Source organism: Varroa destructor, unplaced genomic scaffold, assembly GCF_002443255.2.
Source record: "Varroa destructor unplaced genomic scaffold, Vdes_3.0 BEIS01000002.1, whole genome shotgun sequence".
NCBI lineage: Eukaryota > Metazoa > Arthropoda > Arachnida > Mesostigmata > Varroidae > Varroa > Varroa destructor.
The window spans coordinates 53,709,155-53,726,471 of record NW_019211455.1 but is presented as its reverse complement, the minus strand read 5'-3'; the positions used below and the strand labels follow the sequence as shown (position 1 = coordinate 53,726,471).

Sequence of the window (17,317 nt, the reverse complement as noted above, 5' to 3'; positions counted from 1 at the left end):
AGGTACACGTTTACTCTGCTGGCTAGCAGATACAAGAGAATTTTATTACAAATTCCTTTTTCTGTAAACCCGCGCTACGACTTCGGGTCGGCTAGGATTTCCTTTGCCTTTTGCAATAACGAGAAGCGTTGTGTCTCGCCCAGTGAGTAGGAAGTAGTTTGGAACGAAGCCATTCGTTGAACAAAGCCATCGAACGGCGCTAGTTCTGCGGCAACTTTAAGGTGGTCGTTCCGAATCCTGCTTGATCTCGCTACCTTCCTTAAGCGTAAGCTCTCGGGCGCCCGAGTCACTTTCAAAACGGAGAAATTTTAGCTCACCCATTCATGTTCATCCGTTGTTGGTTTGTCGTCGAACGGTGAGTTCTCTGAGGCACGGTACGACTAAATTTTTTCGAAACGGTCGAAGAGCACTAACGAAGTGATGGGACACGATGTAGGCTTATGGGGGCTGTCACTCGATTTTCCCTATGAAAGTAGTTTCCTGCTGTTCCAGGTATTTCTGTTGGGTGGCATATGTATTCAGGCAGATCTTTTCGGATGCCGCGAGCAGAGGCCCCGGTTGTAGTGCCGCCAGTAGCTTGAAGGCATCCTGAGCACATCAGCAGAAGTGGCAATTATGATCAAAACATGCCCGATGTTTGCCGAAACGGGCTGGACAAATAAAAGGTTATAAAATGTCGACACAGTGACCCAAAAGGACGTTAACATCATATGAGTTCGGAACCGGAAGGATCTTATGAGTCCGTTTCAGGGGCTTCGAAGCTAATTTGCACGGTGAAAGTTTTTCATCCGGACAAGCAACGATCCTGAGAGGACCCTGAAGTTTGATCCGAGGGGAATGTGTGCCTGGAGCTGTCTTCCTCCGTATATGGAGAGAGAAAGAGCATAGCTTGCATAGACGTATTTCTGTTGGCACTTATGATGGGGTTGCCACAGCTTCCGCAACCGAAGTTTTCCTAAATCAGGCTGTGATCATGTCGAAAATAGGGGTCCCGAATCTGAAAGCGGGCTCACCTTGAGAGCAGAGATCGGAACCAAAGATATGAAAAACGCGAAATTACTTAATGGGCGCTGGCGTGAGTAGTTCTAGGAAGATAACATTAGCTTACAATTTCAGAACAATACATCAGATAATATTTAGGATAATTAAAGGCTTAATTAATGCCACTGGCACTGAACAGTCAGTGCTTGCTATCCGTATGACTAGCCTTAGGAACAGGTGGACAAAGAAAAGAACAAACATTGGTTTCATTATTATATTTGACAGAAACGCATGTTACAGCATTATTCCGAAATATTTTTTTTTGCAGAAAGGCATAGCCTAAAAGAAAGCTATTGGTATCAGTTGTTTGCTGTAATTCCAGTGGTCGTCTTACTATGGTTTTCATTAATTGTCGCGTCTGCACTGTGGTAAGCCGCGGTTAATTTTTTATGAGCTACTTTACCTCAATTTTCGAGACGCTTTGTACAACTAGGATATCTGTAAGCGTCTCCACAGTTAGATATATCGAGAGTAGCAAAAATAGCAGACGTCTATCTGATCCGACAAAAATTAGCAATTTTGATAGATGCTTTCTTTTCGTTCGCTTTTTTCGTGTTTGCGAGCCTGGATTTTGCTCAGTCGATAAGACGATCATATCCGTCAACTGATAGGTTGGGCGATCTGAGTTAAGCCAAGAGCAGCATAGTGCTGTTTCTGATACCTTCTGCTATCGCCGTAATACTACACTAAGTTATTTTTAAGTCTTAACCGCGATTCAAAAACTAGACAGTAACTTAGTTTTAGCCTATGCATAGTAGTTCCAGGAGAACAGTCTCTAGGACGAGTAGTGCCATGTATAGAATTCGGGTGATTGTGACAGAACGATAAAGAACCTAAGCGCGTGGAATACATTTGAGCGGCCTTAAGGATTTAGTTAGTTAAAAGACCATACATTCAAATAGGTCGATCGCTAGCGGGCTTACGGCTTGTTGAGCGTTTTGCAAGTTTTCTGTATTTCATTAGAAACATTTCGAATGAAGCCCTTTGAAGCATGATGCACGAGTCACGATCGCAATAAGGGGTGGTGCGCTAAAAAAACCTGTAGAACTTCTTAGCTGAAAACGGGCAGGTGTGTTAAAAAAAGGTTGCAGTTGCTTTGTCCAAATACGTGCGGTAACTAGAAAAAAACTACAATTTTATGAAGCGTCTAACATGTAATTGACTGTGTACAAAGAGCTTAGGAAAAATAGAGCTTACAGATGCTTGAGGAAGGCGTGCCTCTTTCCAAAAAAAAAAATAGCAATGTTTATTATATAAATATATATATTCCTTAACTCATCCTTTAACATTCATAGGTATAACTTCCAATATCGGAAAGTTTTCATCCACGTTATCATTCTTTCGCACAACCTTGCATATGAATGCCGAGTATCCTTAAAAATTGTTTCCTGACAAAATTTCCCACTTTTTGAATGTCCATATTGGCAGTAGTGACGCAGACCCTTCTCCAGATATTTTGCCGCCTCTACACGTTTGTTTCGCTGCCGTCATCACACGACGTATTCCTCTTTCATAACTTTCACCGTCACGTTATGGCCATCATTGCATCTTTTTAGGGAATCGGCCCCAAAATCAGCAGGCATTAAGTCATAAATCTACTCACGCGAATAAATCCCGTCATTTTGGTTTCACCGGATGAACTACTGTTGGCACTGTGTTTTTTTTTTTTTTGCTGTGATGAACGCTGGCAAACTCCTCGTACGACAGTAAAAAAATGAAAAACGACAAAAAAACAGCGGAGAAAATTATTTTAGAATCAAGTAATTAATTGCTTGACAGCGAACACATCGGCCCAACAGAATGGTATACAAATCACACCGAATTTGCACTGAACATTGCCATCGACGCCGCGTAACACCCAGTGGTGGGATCGATCCTGAAAAAGGAAAACCTATGAAATAGCTATTGTTTTTCTACCGCTCAATACTCGTATTTTTTATAGTTTTACGATATAACCGACGGTTTGATATTACGATGTCATCTGTGTCTTTGAAGGTTGATTGTTTTTTGCCGATTACTTATCGTTGGCCGTGCTCTCGACGGACATGCAATATGTTGTATGAGTTTTGACCTAATGGTCTGGGCAAAGGCATGAAGATAGCACGTGTTGAAATGATTGAGTATCGGCGGCTGTCCAAGGCGATCGTGCTGGTTGCAAGGGCTTTTTCACCGTAACCTCACTGACGCCCACTTGGCGTTTCGTTGTCGTCGATTCGCCACTCGTGCCGCCATGCGGTACCAGATGTGGCTATTAGACAATAACATATGTATCTGCTGCCGTTTTTCCTTTTGGCTGCTTACAGATGAATATGTTTTGATTGCATTGTCGTCCTATTGAGGTTGACCTCAAGCGATGGGTTTCCTCTACTCCTCACTCCTCCAAGACCAGCTGTTCGAGCAGTACCTGCCTCCAGAGGACGGCGTAATTGGCATCTTCCTAAGGGTTACGTTGCCATGGTAACCACTGCATGCTGCCAAGCTAGTCCTTGTCCCGGCGTTAGCAAAATACGTCACAAAAAATTAGTAATTAGGATATATATATAATAAAATATATAGGACAGAATAATGAAAGAAGAAAAGCTACTAATAGCAAATGAAAAAATATCGGTGCAAGACCGCTTCATAGGTTTTTTTTAGAAAAATCCTCAGGTATATCAAGCGAGACTCAATTCTAGCGGGATGAGTTGTTATCCCTACAATTACAGTTAGAGTACAGGTACGCATAAAAGTGCTTAACAAAAAAAAAGGCAGAAAAACTTATATAAATTCGTCACACTAACCTAGTGAGCATTCCTCTACTAACTAAGTGTCGCTATTGGAGCAGTTTCAAGCTGGAGCACTGAACCCCCGTACGCGTGTGTGAAAGCTTTTTGCATGCTATTGCCGCTCTTGCGCTATATAATGAATTTGTGTATTTTAGAATATGAGAAAAAGCATCATGCATACGTTCTGTCTTTCGCATATCACCCATGCATTAACATGGCTTATGACGCCGTGCTGGCTCGTAGATCGTATCGCCACTAAGCCAGTGCAATGTAGAATACAATGTCCGGCTCGTAGTACCCCTTTGCAATCAGCCACAACTACGACGGGGCTAAGGTGGATAAGGGGGTTGTGTGGCGCAAAAGTAAAGGCGTTTGAGTGATTGTAGATAATTAGTCATGAAGACGAATGAAATAATTTGTAGCCTCGCCGTTCGTTGCAGGAACAGTGTGCCATGTGACATTATAAGGCAGGAACACGATGCGCTGTTGCTGTTGTTGACGCACTCGAACTTTGGTCGGTTGGAACGCGTTATTGCGTTCCTCTGTGTGGTGAAACCCAACTAATTGAACAGCAGATTAGCTATCTTTTTTACCCGTTGGCTGGTTCTCGCTACGGGACGCTGGCAGTCACCGAAACCAAAAATAGCCCAGCGTGTCGGGACAATTCGGCAGAAGGTCGATGCGATGCACTGCCTCGTACAATATTTCATAGCAGCGTGTAGACTTTCGCTTTCAAGGTAACGATTTGTCATGCTGTTGAATAAATCTATTCGGAATTATGATCGTAATCGGAGTACTAGTAGCAGCAGCTCCAGTGTCTTTCTCTGTTTGACGTTGCTTTTAGAACTGCTAAAGCTGCTGGGAAATCTAGATCGGTTTACCAATAGATCGATGAATTGCTAGATGAATGTTACATAGGAATTGTCAATATTTCCACAGCTCGTCAGAGATGGATCAAGGTGCTAGCCGAGTACAACGGCTAGTATATCGTAAAGTTGCCTTTACGCATTCAGGACCAAAGACGAAACAGTACAGAACATAATCATGGGTCACCAAATTTCATTCAAGCTTACATGCTTGTTCTTTTTTTCTGCTTTAGCTGCAGCTGTAATGATGCGCTTCTTTTCGCTATACATATGTATACGTTTATAGGTATAAAGTAGAGAGTGAAAATGGTACATTTTTTACGCGCTTCGCAACGTTTACGCAGAAGCATAATGCGATAGCAACTAAGATGTTCCGCCTATGAGATGATAATTAAGTCTGCGAACTAACACACATGTAACCCACACATACGAATGTCACTTTGTTTGGGTAAAATGGGTAACTTGAGTGATTTCGGTAGTGTTCCCCGAATGCAATGTACTCTAGCTATGTGACCGACCGACCGACCGATCGACCGACCGACCGACCGACCGACCGACCGACTAATGTCCACCTGGGCTTTCCACAGTATCTGCGAAATTTCCTGCGATTTATTGACAATAGATTGGAATCTGTATAAGGCTTGCCATAAAAATACGTATATATGCCTCATGTCACTCTATATTTGGCATAACGGCAACGAACTCTAAATTTTTATAACTTAGTTTTCTCTACGGTAGATGATTTTTTTAAACTTATTTTCCCCCTTCTGCTTTCCATACAGCTATTTTCCTCTAGTGCAAGATAGCTAAATTGGCTAACGTATGCGATAGTAAATGTCGATGCGATAGCAACTTCGTTCCTGTAACCATAGCAACAGTAGGTATATCTATATAAAAATAGATATGGTATGGTCAATCTCGATCTGCAACTTGTCGTTTATGTTTATATTATATAGACATATAATCTGTCTGGTACGGTTTACTCTAGTCCTGTATTTCATAGAGCCAACAGATAGCCAAGTTTAGCCGACAGACACATGCACATGCACACATACGTACGCCCACACGCTCATACGGAGACAAAAACACAAAGACTGACGTTACTAACCCTGACAAGTCCCGCAGAATGTGGGCAGAAGGGGATGGGAGGGGGTATGGTTGCACCGACAAACTTTTTCAGATTTATCAATCGTGAATAGCTTTCGAGCCTGCTTTGATCAGGATCTCGCTGCCCAGGCGCTGTTCACTTTCATCATGTATATTGCTAGGCATGGTGCAAGCATTCTATTATTAGAAGCCTTCGCTATCTTCCCTTAAGGGAAGGGCCTTTGAAAAGGCGCAGCAATTACTGAGCTCAGAGAGACAAAGAACTGCGTCACCATAAACTTTTATGTTTCTGTCAGCGAAAAAAGTAGCAAAGAAAATTTGAACTCGAGGTTCTATTCATGTAGTTGTCCACATAGTCCAGTATGGTTTCTCAGTGTGATCATCGAAATTGTTTTTATCTCTATTGTCTATATCAATTTATTTGGCGAAAAAATTAACTTACCCGTTTCCTATAGACGCGGCGCTTGCTTTAATTTTTGATTTTTTAAAGTTTTCATTTCAACGACACATAAGCAAGTTATTCAGTATGTCAGCTATCGTATCCACAGGGCGATCGAGAAGCCGCTGCGTTCGCAAATGCAGTCGGTTTTATATAATTTGATGCAAATTAGTTCGTTGATCTTGGATACGTGTTGATGACTGTTTTCATCGTTTATCTTCGTTCCCACGTAACCGAAGCCCAGGTGGAAAGAAAGCCTGCTAAACTTCTAGGACCTTGTAAGCCAAAAGCACTTCATGACACAGAAGGGCACGCACTCACCGATCACTTTATTATTTTCTTTGCGTCTGCTACATAGTACCGGTTTTAATTCCATACAGATTAATGAAAATATATTGAAAACAAAATACATAAAACGCTATTGATCAAGTTGTTATTTAATTGTGTGAAAAGTTTACTTGGAGACATGCGGCGGTCTGGCCTTGGGTTCAGTCGTATACATCTGTTGTTCCGTACTGGGAGCCTTTTGAGGCTCAGGTACTATAAAGGCCTAAGTAGTGGACGTAAAATACGAAACACAGACATGGTTAGAACATCTATCACTAATGCTTGTTCGCACATGTAGACATGATATTCTAACTATGCGAGTTGAAGCTCTCACGCTATAAACTTCAACAGTACAACTGCCACATGTATGTATATATCATCTATATGGTACATCATGGCCCCCATCATATCTCCAATAATCACGACTACGTCACTATAGATTGGAAATAACATGAATGTCCTGATCGGCCTACATTTACGACAATTGCAAAATATTAAAAAAAAAAAAAAAAAGCATTTTTTTCAAGTGTAGACGAACCTCAATGAAAGCTCGTCGTAAATATTGGGCTAGTCTTAGTTTTTCATTATGGATTCTGATAATACCCACTGCGCCCTGGGTTACTATATATACAATATATAGTTTTTAAGAGAATGAAATCTAGAAAAGTCCCTATTATTGCTTGGCAGTAACCGCTATAAATCTAGTTTTTCCTTTAATAAATCAAGTGGTGGCGCTAATTAGATTTCCATAAGCTGCCTTTAGCCCTATAAAAGCATCCTTTCAGATAAAAATAACACTTAACTTTTCGAGCAATTGTCTTTGGCCATCTGGTCGCTGAAGATCATTATCAACTTTTTTTTTTTATTATTATCAATTTTAAATTCGTTCCGATTTTTTAACCATTTCCTTTCTAGTTTCACGTTAGTCTCTTACTATCCTATAGCAGTGGAAAACGGAGAAGGACGTAGAAAAACATTGCCAGGAACAATCATTTACTAACAACGCATTTTGCCATTCTATGAAAGCGTAGCATTTGCAAAAATCATATATATATATATATATATATATGGATATATATATATCCATAGTGTTCTCTTTATGTTTCAAGTGAGTCCCCAACCATAAAGCGTTTATCCGGTAAGCGCGATGGTGATAATTGATTTCGTTTACATGAATAATACTGCAACGGATAAGCGACAACGCGCCATCAGTGAGAAGCGTATAGGGCATTCACCGGCTATATACTTCAATGGCGGACCGATCGGATCAAGACGTTCGTCATGGTAAGATTTCGTGGCACGACGTTTTCTTAACAAACGAACGAACGAACGAACGACAGCCAACCGTAAGTGCTGCTCTTGCGCTGGTAAAGCAGCAACTACGCCAGCAGTAACACGGATAGGCTGAGCGTTCGTCGGTTTTTTTACGTACCCAATTGCGTATACTGTTTGTTTTCGGCGACTATGATAGTGCCTCTTCTTCGTTAGCAACGCGACAGTTCATCTCTATTCCAATCGATCGGCTGAAATTTGTTCTGAAGATCTCCATCTGCTCCCATAACAAAACGAAATAATTCGATGTACATAACATTTTTACAAGGAGCGAAGACGACAATGACGAAAACCTGTTAGATCATCTTAGATAGATTACTTTGAATCAGCTCAGCCAGTGTTTTACAACGATTAAGCGCATGAGTAGGGCAGAATCAGAAAGCTAACATATTTCGTGGATAATGAATATTTTCTTGAAGAGGTATGTAAGTTTTTAAGATATATTCTGCGAATGGCTAGATACTAAGCTAACTTACGCAGCTAATATAAAATGAACATACTATAAGATGTTTGGCGCTCTAACAGGAGCAGTTGGTAGCTTTTTGATTAAAAGACCGTAAAGATCACCAGATATAAGAGATAACCAGAAGACAAGTGAATTGCAGTTGAAGACACTGAATCGGAAGTAAATTATGTTTCGGCCTAATTTCAATCAAATTTTACTCATCTCTGTGTGCTGTCATCACACCGAAAACTACAACTGATACCGGCGTATTAAGCCCGTAACCGACACGACTATCAGCAGTAGCAGCAGCTGGCACAGGATAGATACAATACGATGTTAGTTAGCATCTTGTCAAATCGACTCACTGCCCCTGTGGGGCGTCCCCCAGAACAGTGTTCTTCCATCGGTTTTGTTCGTATTTATCTTCTTATTATTATCTCGATAGATGGCTAGTACGTGTACGAACTCTAAAATAGGGTAAGTTTAGATAGTGAGCAGTTAGATATCAATGGCGTTGCCACCGTCTAGTTGTTGTTTCACGTCTGCATGAAGAATGGCACCTGCGCATATCGACGAGCTAAAATATTAGTCGACCCAGAGCGATAAACCCAACCAAGTATTGACCTGTGTTGAAGCCATGTCCGCAAGCTCGTTTGTAGCAAAAATTCCCACTAAAATTTGCGATGACCGCATCTAATTAAGGTTTCACCTTAATGTCATCAGGCACTGATAGAAGAGGCAACTTCGTCCATCAACTTGCTTCTTATGAGCTGCAACAATATCTCCTATCTCGAATAGTTGATAGTTTTGGCAAGAATATTGCTCTTCTCTATCGTACCCTATTGATTCAGCAGACAGATATGTCCTGAGGGTCAACTACGGATTAAATATCTTGTGGATCAAAGGATCTTGTACGTTTTCAAAGCAATTTCGGCATATCTTAGCGCCGATTTAATCGCAACTAATATACTAGCATATTATCGATGAAGACACTGACCTGCGCTAGTACTAATAACACGTTTTTAGTACCTTTTTCGGATGGAAAAAAGTTAATTTCCTACAGGTCGGTTTACGTATCCCACAACGTAAATTCTGTACCGAGTTCGGTATAGAGCCGTTTTTCTATCGACCCCTGCCACCTTTGATACGTTAACGTCTGACGCAGGGTGGTCTGTGGGAACTTTTACTTAATGCTCCCAAAGAGTGGTTCCAGCAGTAGTGCTAAGTCTTGCATAGCACAAACGTACAAGCGTATCTTGTATATTTACTATAGAATTATGTGATTAGTTTACCTTCACTGCCATGTCTGCGGTGGATGCAACGGTTCAAGGTAGCGGAGTTCTGTCCAACGTTAGAAACGCGATTCTATAAAAACTAACCCTACCCCTGCCTACCATGAAGACGTTGTCATATAAATGCAGTGGTTACTTCGTCTGCCCCTTACTCAGCTTGCCGTTTGCCATTAATAAGAACAACTATGCGACGATAGCTGGCCATCATGATAATTAAAATGTACTTATAATACTTTAGTAATAATAATTTTACAACTGCGACCAGTGCAAAATAGCTGCTATAACAGCTGTCACCCCTGAATTACCAGTGCATAAGTATGTGTTACAAATCATAGAATGACCGGTGGAAGGTTTGCCTGTCTTCTATGATGTATTGTACACATCTTAGACGTTGGAGTAGAAGCTGCATTCGTCCTGGTCAGATTTTGATAGAAGGGGCAGGCATGCAGAAGGGGGGCCGGGGGGCTGGCACAATGTGCTGATCGTTTGAGCCTTGGATTCTGGTAGCTTGGTGTGACTGTGCCCTCGTCATGTACCTGACGCGTTGCTACTAGACAAATCATTTACTTGAAATATGAAGACGAACCCTTTCTAGTCAGCCGATTGAGAGGCTTTCCATTTTGTTGCTAATGGCGAATGGCATTTTTACTAGTTTTTACATAGCTTGTAGTGGTAAAAAGTAAGCAGTAAAGTGATAATAGGGCGTAACAGCTGTTATAGGTCAAGCGTTGAAAAGATGGCTTTTTGATATCTAGTTAGCTATGCCGATTTCGTGTTGTTATCAATGCGCATATCGATAGTGGTGTTAATTTTGTTAACACAACACTGTTGTTAGCCTGTGTCACTGCGTTAATTGGTGCTGATTTTCGTCTACATACATATGTAACGAGCTGATTGTTCATTCATTCATTCATTCATATGGCGTAAAGTCGTTCTACGCCGGCGCCGCAATTCAGTTCTCCAGAAGCGTCCCACGAAATTTCGTTGCACTGTCAAATTCAAGTATTACTTTTACTCCATAAATAAAATAAACCTCGCCAAATTCAGAAACGGGCCCCAATCATCGTTAGATTGAATCTCTCTTTACAGTTTTACTGAAGTCACCTGAAGGATAACACCTTAGTTGCTGGACGCACTATTTCGAATCGCACCGTTCATAGCTCGCACCGAGATTAATCTAATTTAACTATAGAAACTAACTAGCCGTAAGGGTAAGAAACGATCGGAGACGTACCATGATTATCATCGGGTGACCGTGGATGTTGACAATACGAACAAAGCGCAGAATCCGTTAGCACGGAACAGAGGCAAAATGAAGTTCACCAAGTGAAACCTTCTTTACACCCTCCTCATTGGCCTGACAGGGCAACGCTATAGCGTCAAGGGAATTCGACTAAATCAAATACAAATCATCTCCACTCCACTCCGGCTAATCTCTGTGTTACGGGCAATTGGGTTTCTACTATTGCTAGACATTAGGCTGCTACCCCAAACCCTTTAAATGTAATGTTAAGCTCAATAGTGTTTCTAGCTACAACGGCCATTGCAACTGTTTGTCATTGTACATAGCTCGGTTTCCGGATGCGTATAATGTATATTAATAGTCAACGGGACGACTAGTTGTACCTATAATATTTGAGATTTGCGTATCCATATAACTAGTGTCGTACACTTTTGCCCTCGGTCTTATAATGATATAATATTATATATACTTCATGTATTGGCCCAGTGGGTCGAAAACGGCTCAGTCTGCGCAAAGGCCAGGTGAACAGAATCGAACGGTTTGGCTAACCGAACCCTTTTTGATATTCTAGAAAGGGATAAAGAAATCTAAATGTTTCCTTTCTCTTTTACCTAGATTGAACAGCTTTACGCTAGCAGTGCGCAGAAAGATTTCTCAATAAATATATTTGCATGCATTTGTATCTGTATATAGAAGCCCTCTAAAAGGTAAACGGAATCCTGGCAGTCGACAAACGCGTCATTACGATATGGGTTAACCCGGGCCATGAACGTATTTGTGCGGCACATGAACAATTGATATCACATTAAACCGTGATATGGTGCAAAAAACGAATGGAAATGTATCATCAGATGCAGGCCGGGGCACCCAGGCTCCAAATAGCTTTTCAAAGACTCGATATAAATAAAAATTGATATTTGAATGCAACGTTTCGTGCGTGCTAGAAATATCGTTTCCAATGGCGATATTTACTCATCATCAGTGTTAGCATCACTCAGTACGGTTACATCTCTGACATACTAGTCATCTTTAGACGAGTATTTTCTAACTTTTTTAATGACTGTTTATTACTAATAGACCGCCAAGCGGTATTGGCTGGTGTAAACTCGTTAAAAACGCCAACCGAATTAAGTTATAGGCTGATAGCAGGCCAAAGGCTTAAAAGATCTAGGAGCTCAAAGCGTTTAATAGGTATGAACAGTTTAAGAAATGTAGAAAATCCCGAAAAGGCTACCCGTTAGAGATTACCTAAACAACCCAATCGGCAATGGGTAGTCTTCTCATAAAAAAAAATAGTCATTATGTCCTAGATGCATGAAAGATTGTATTTTAGGCTATTCTGATAAATCTCTAGACTTTTCAAATCTAAACTTTGCGAGAGATCTTCCGGCTTGTCTGTTAAAAAGTTTCCACTATCTTGGACCGTCGATTCAGGGTAAAAAGTATATCATCCCGGCGGAACTCTTCCATTGTGAACACAATAGCTAATAGTTCGACCATATTTCGACGAAACGATATACCGTGTCTGCAGCAGGAATGCTACCCACGACAAAAAGTTTTTCCGCAATTCAAATGTCTCACCCCGTCTCTATATGCGTACGCATATGATACGAAATAACCGTATCATACATCAAACGAGTACATCAGGCACTCGTTTACGACGATCCATATTTTTAGCCTATGTACACATAATACTACATACTATCAAAGATGCCAAAACAATTAGAAGGAAAGAACAGCCGTGGCACTTGGCTGGGTTGTCATTCTTAGGCTTCCGACTGTTTCCTCTGGTTGAGTCTTCAGCCAGTGTCAACAATTGTCAACGGATTTGGAAGCCACCGCAATCCCTGCACGATTGTGAACGATGGGAAAAAGCGTTTCCATAGATATCCGCGATCCAGTCCGTGACAGCGGCAGACACTCGCAAGTTGGCGGGCCGCTCGTTTGAATCAAAAAAAAAAAAAAGATTAATAAATACAGCCAACGATGCAGTACGCAGACGTAAGGCGTCTGCTGTTACTATCTGCTTTGTTACATTTATTAGCTCAATTATGTTGAGCTTACGCTGCGTTTTTGGCCGAACAAGGAATGTACGTGCACGTATAGAGAAATGCGTACATGACCCCGCACGATTTATTATAGTTGCAGAGGTGAATTTGGCAAAAATGAGTTTGGGAGAACTAACCATTGCCCTTTAATGACTCTAATATATAAGATTTATTTGCAAATATGCGAAAATCTGAAGTAATCTGTGGCAGTAGCGCATTAACCCATAGCAAGAGATAATAATAGGGCATGAAACTATAGGGTTCGAAAAGAAAATAAATGCTGAGGTTCGAAAACAATCCCTTAAAACTACTAGTTAATATTACCTAAGTTCAATGAATAGGGTAATAGCTGCTACTGTGAATCGTTAGATTGATTAACATGAAAGCTAGACGGCATCAAGTACGGATCGGTTATCAAGCTTGTACAAATTGCTCATTTACGACCGCCGCCGCCGTTATCTTGAAACATTAAAATCCTCTAGCAGTTTTTATTTGTGTGCGATTTCCTTTTCCTTATTCCCTGCTATAAAAAAAATCGGAGATCTTTAAAGTAGATCGGGAACTTTCGCCATCTCTATATATTGCTAAGGCAAACCAATAAGTAAGTAACTGTGGTAGTTCTTGAGCAAGTTAGCGAATTGATCATCGCTGCCTGACATGCAAAAAACAAAAAGTAATTTAGCGAACGTTTAAGCTTACGTCAGGCTAGCTAAAGCGATAGAACGGAGCTAGAAATAATGATCATGGGCAACGGGGTACGCATCTGCCCTTCAAGCTATTTTCAATATAGGTACTAAATGCACCGATTCGTTTAAAATCAATGTTCCTCTTATATTCACAAACGATTTATATATTCAGTAAGATGATTCTCGTTAGACCTGCTAAAGTGGCTACCGTTGGAAGAACTTGCCATTTATCTTTTTATGTTCGTAAGAATCTACCGTGCCATAAAACGGTATCATTGGCTGTTTATTATGTCTGACCCGTGATCGCTAACTATATGCGGATAAAAGCTAGTGGCCATGTTTTCTCGCTGTGGCACAAAGCTGAACCTTGTACGCCTTGCATCTTTTCCCCAAAGAATAAACTAAGCAGCATAAGAAATGTGTGCAGTTCTAACTCAGAAAAGCTCATTCTATGCGATGCCACCCTGGAATACAACGATGGAATCCTTTAGATGAAGCGCACCGTTCAAAGGGAAGGCGGACAACTATAAAAACAAAAAAAAAAGCTCCGCTCTCGGTACTCCATCAAAATTCCTCGTTCTCCTGGTTAGATCCTCTTAGACTCGAATGCCGGCTGTCAGCAGATGTTGCAATACGCCGAACGATCTATTTTCCAGAAGACAGATCAACCGCTGTGAAATTGTAAGTATTTCTGTTGCTACCATCCGACCTTTCTCCTGCCACCTTTAAAGAAATGCTTCCTTTAATCATTATATCAACAACGATAAACAAGTTAGAAAAATCTTGACAACGGGATCTTATGGGAGTCTTGGCTATGCTGGATACACGGAGCAAATAACGTAACATTATATTGACGTTAGATGCTTAATATGGTAAATAAAATTATGTCAGAGTACAGAGTGTGGTGATGTCTGTAATGGCATTTTCACAAACAAGGAAATCCCTTTAATCTATTCGTTTGTCATAATTTGCTGTTCTTTTCCTGGAAAACGTCTGGTTAACCTATAGAACGATATTATTAGGGAAGATGCTAGCTATCGTACAGAAGCAACAAAAATAATTAGAGAAAATTCTGTTTTTTTTTTTTTTTTTTTTTTGAAAAAACTATAGATACGCAATGCTATGCGAAGCTCGTTCTAACGAATACGGCTATATAGTGCTGAAAAGTTGTCTAACGATCTTCGTATAGCACCATAGTGCGAGTGTATAGCTAATGTTTAAATGCATGTGGATAAATCGCCTGTACCAAAAGGTCGATTAAATCCATGTGTATTTTATACTGCGTGCTAGCGTTTAGCACTGCAGCACAAGAAAGATTCTCGATAGAAAATCTAGAAGCCGCTCTCAGAATCCGAACGCTGATTTACTTTGAAGTCAACATTCTCAGACTCAAATAGATATATCGGATTATGTACACAAGGTCCGCCCCTTTAAGACCTGCCAAGAAAATATCTAATTTTATCGCATGGCGCGCGTGATGTATTGCAACGCAGTACGTCAGTATGATACTAGGATCATCGTGATTTCTGCAGTCGTGAGTGCGGGTGTAAAAAAAAAACTATAGAATTAGAGCAGTGTTAGTTGTTTTGGTCAAAGCAAAGCTGTGGAATCGCCCCGCGACTGGACTTCAGTAGTCCCTCGGAAATACGTAGATCCGTTAAGCTTCAATTTATAAATTAGGTTCGAGCAATATTGGAGCTTTATAGAAGCACTGCATGCGCTGCTGGCCTGACCGGTTTTTAACGTTGATACCTACTTTCCTAAGCGAAGCAATTTGCTCAATGATGAAAATTGTCCTTTCGAAAATCTTTAGAATCGTGTTAGCCTTGTAGGCCATTTGGTGTTATCTGAATGAACCGCATTAGCTCCAACATTTGTTTCGCGGTGAAGTGATCCGGCACCTCAAAATGAAGCACTTAATGTCCAAACACGCTGTCATGCCCAGTATGGTAGTAGCTTACTGTTATAATGATGTGAGGCGCTTTTTGGCTACGTCGCCGGAAGTTGTCATGACAAAGCTTTCCACTTCTCAATAAAACCTATCGACGCTGGTTGAGAGAACGACGTAAACTTCTCGCTTCGATAAACTCCAACCGAAAGCTACTGATTGTATCTATAGTTCGTTTATCTGCGAGCTAGACATTAGAAAACTGCGTAAATAATGTTGCTGGCTAACACAATTCGGACAACAACAAGTTAGACAACGGAAATACAATTTGCACAGGGTAACGAGATCAACTAGCTTGAACTTACGAGAAAAATGCTTATTCAATGTTGTTGTTGTTGTTGTTTAACTTAATACATCTATAGTCGGCCCGCTAAATGGCGGAAAGCCATGTTGAAATAAACGACACATTATAAATGTAAACGATGTGAATTTCCAACGGATCTAATCTATTCGCTGACTGACAATGATATCTCTGGCAGATGGAGCCAGCTCCATGTTTTGTACGGTTCCTTGCCTATATCGCTGTTTCAACGATGTATGACAATTTCTGACAGACCGACAAGAAAGCTTCGGATTCACTCAACGACTTGGTTAGCTCGAGTACGAACCAGTTTATGCTTTTAGCCTTATCATTTCGTGCTTTGTTGTAAATATATAGATACACACACTTACGATTTAATGAAACAACGAGTTTTAACGATAAGTGCTCATAAATGTGTTTTATGGGGTGTTTAGGCGTTGCTGGACAATGCCTGCTAGGATCAAACATTGTTTAGTCGACCGACTATTTTTTTTTTCAGAAAGAATCACAGGTAACCCACTGCGCTGTACCTGGCAGGACACTAAATACGTCGATACCTGTCTATAGTTTCGCTTCCACGTAACTAATTATTAACTTAAGTAATCGTTGTGGCTGTCAATAGAACCAGCGACTTACCTAACCGGCTCTGGCTATTTATATAGGCTGCTTCAAAACTTACCGCCAATCTCTGAGGGGATGATACAGTCCAGTGAAATAGTAACTGTTTTCTCTTTTCAAATAGAATGACGATATTCTTTTCACTGACAATGACACCTTCCCGGGTCCGATAGACAACAGTTGGGGACGTGTGGGGGGTCATGAGACAACCAGTGAACTAAATGAAGAAAGCGAATGAGATCTGACGAGACCTCTCGCTTTTGAAATCATTAGCGAAACACTCGCATAATGACCCGTTTTAAAGACGGTACCGTTGCTGTGACGGAAATTTGGGAAATGTCTAGTATCGTCGTATTCTGATTAGTGGTCTCGGCCGGTAGCATTTGTCGTGACAACGTTCCACTCAAAAGATAATTTGTTACACTTTTCGAACTCTGGCAAGATCCCAAAAAAAAGAGGTTGTTCCAATGTCTTAATGGGCGTTTTACCCACACTTAATGCACGAGCAGAGTCTTACCGTTGCATCTTATAAAAGAACAGGTCTTTAATAGTAAAAAGTGTCAAGTACCATTTTGTGCTCCTTAATCTACTATCGCTCACGTTTACGCGGCTATTTCTAAATGGGTATCAACGAGCAAAGCTTCTTCGATTCATGCAACTCTCATTCGGCCTCTCAGTGATGTGTGTCGTCGTAATTGAAAAGGATACAAAAGTTGACTCCTAACGGTAAGGTAAATATCGGTATATTTTCAAGCACCCTATCATGGGTAAGTATTATGTAGTCTAGTTACAAATACACGTACTTACAATTATCTTGTATGTGATGCATTTAAAAGAAATTAGTTGGACGTATAAATAA

At 40.8% G+C, this 17,317-nt stretch overlaps 1 long non-coding RNA gene across 7 annotated transcripts in view; it reads right to left on the bottom strand.

The window, feature by feature from the left end:
* Nucleotides 1-16,897, bottom strand: part of LOC147758002 (uncharacterized) — an 89,635-nt gene extending 72,738 nt beyond the window's left edge. Inside the window, exons 1-2 of one of the 7 annotated variants that reach the window (XR_015322569.1) lie at nucleotides 16,520-16,897; nucleotides 1,112-3,526 (exon numbers count right to left, since the gene is read on the bottom strand). This is a non-coding gene — a long non-coding RNA (uncharacterized LOC147758002). Of the gene's footprint in view, nucleotides 1-1,111; nucleotides 3,527-16,519 lie in introns of those variants that run through there. The other 6 variants (XR_015322565.1, XR_015322566.1, XR_015322571.1 and 3 more) reach the window with 6 other exon arrangements.
* Between the last annotated feature and the right edge of the window lie 420 nt (nucleotides 16,898-17,317).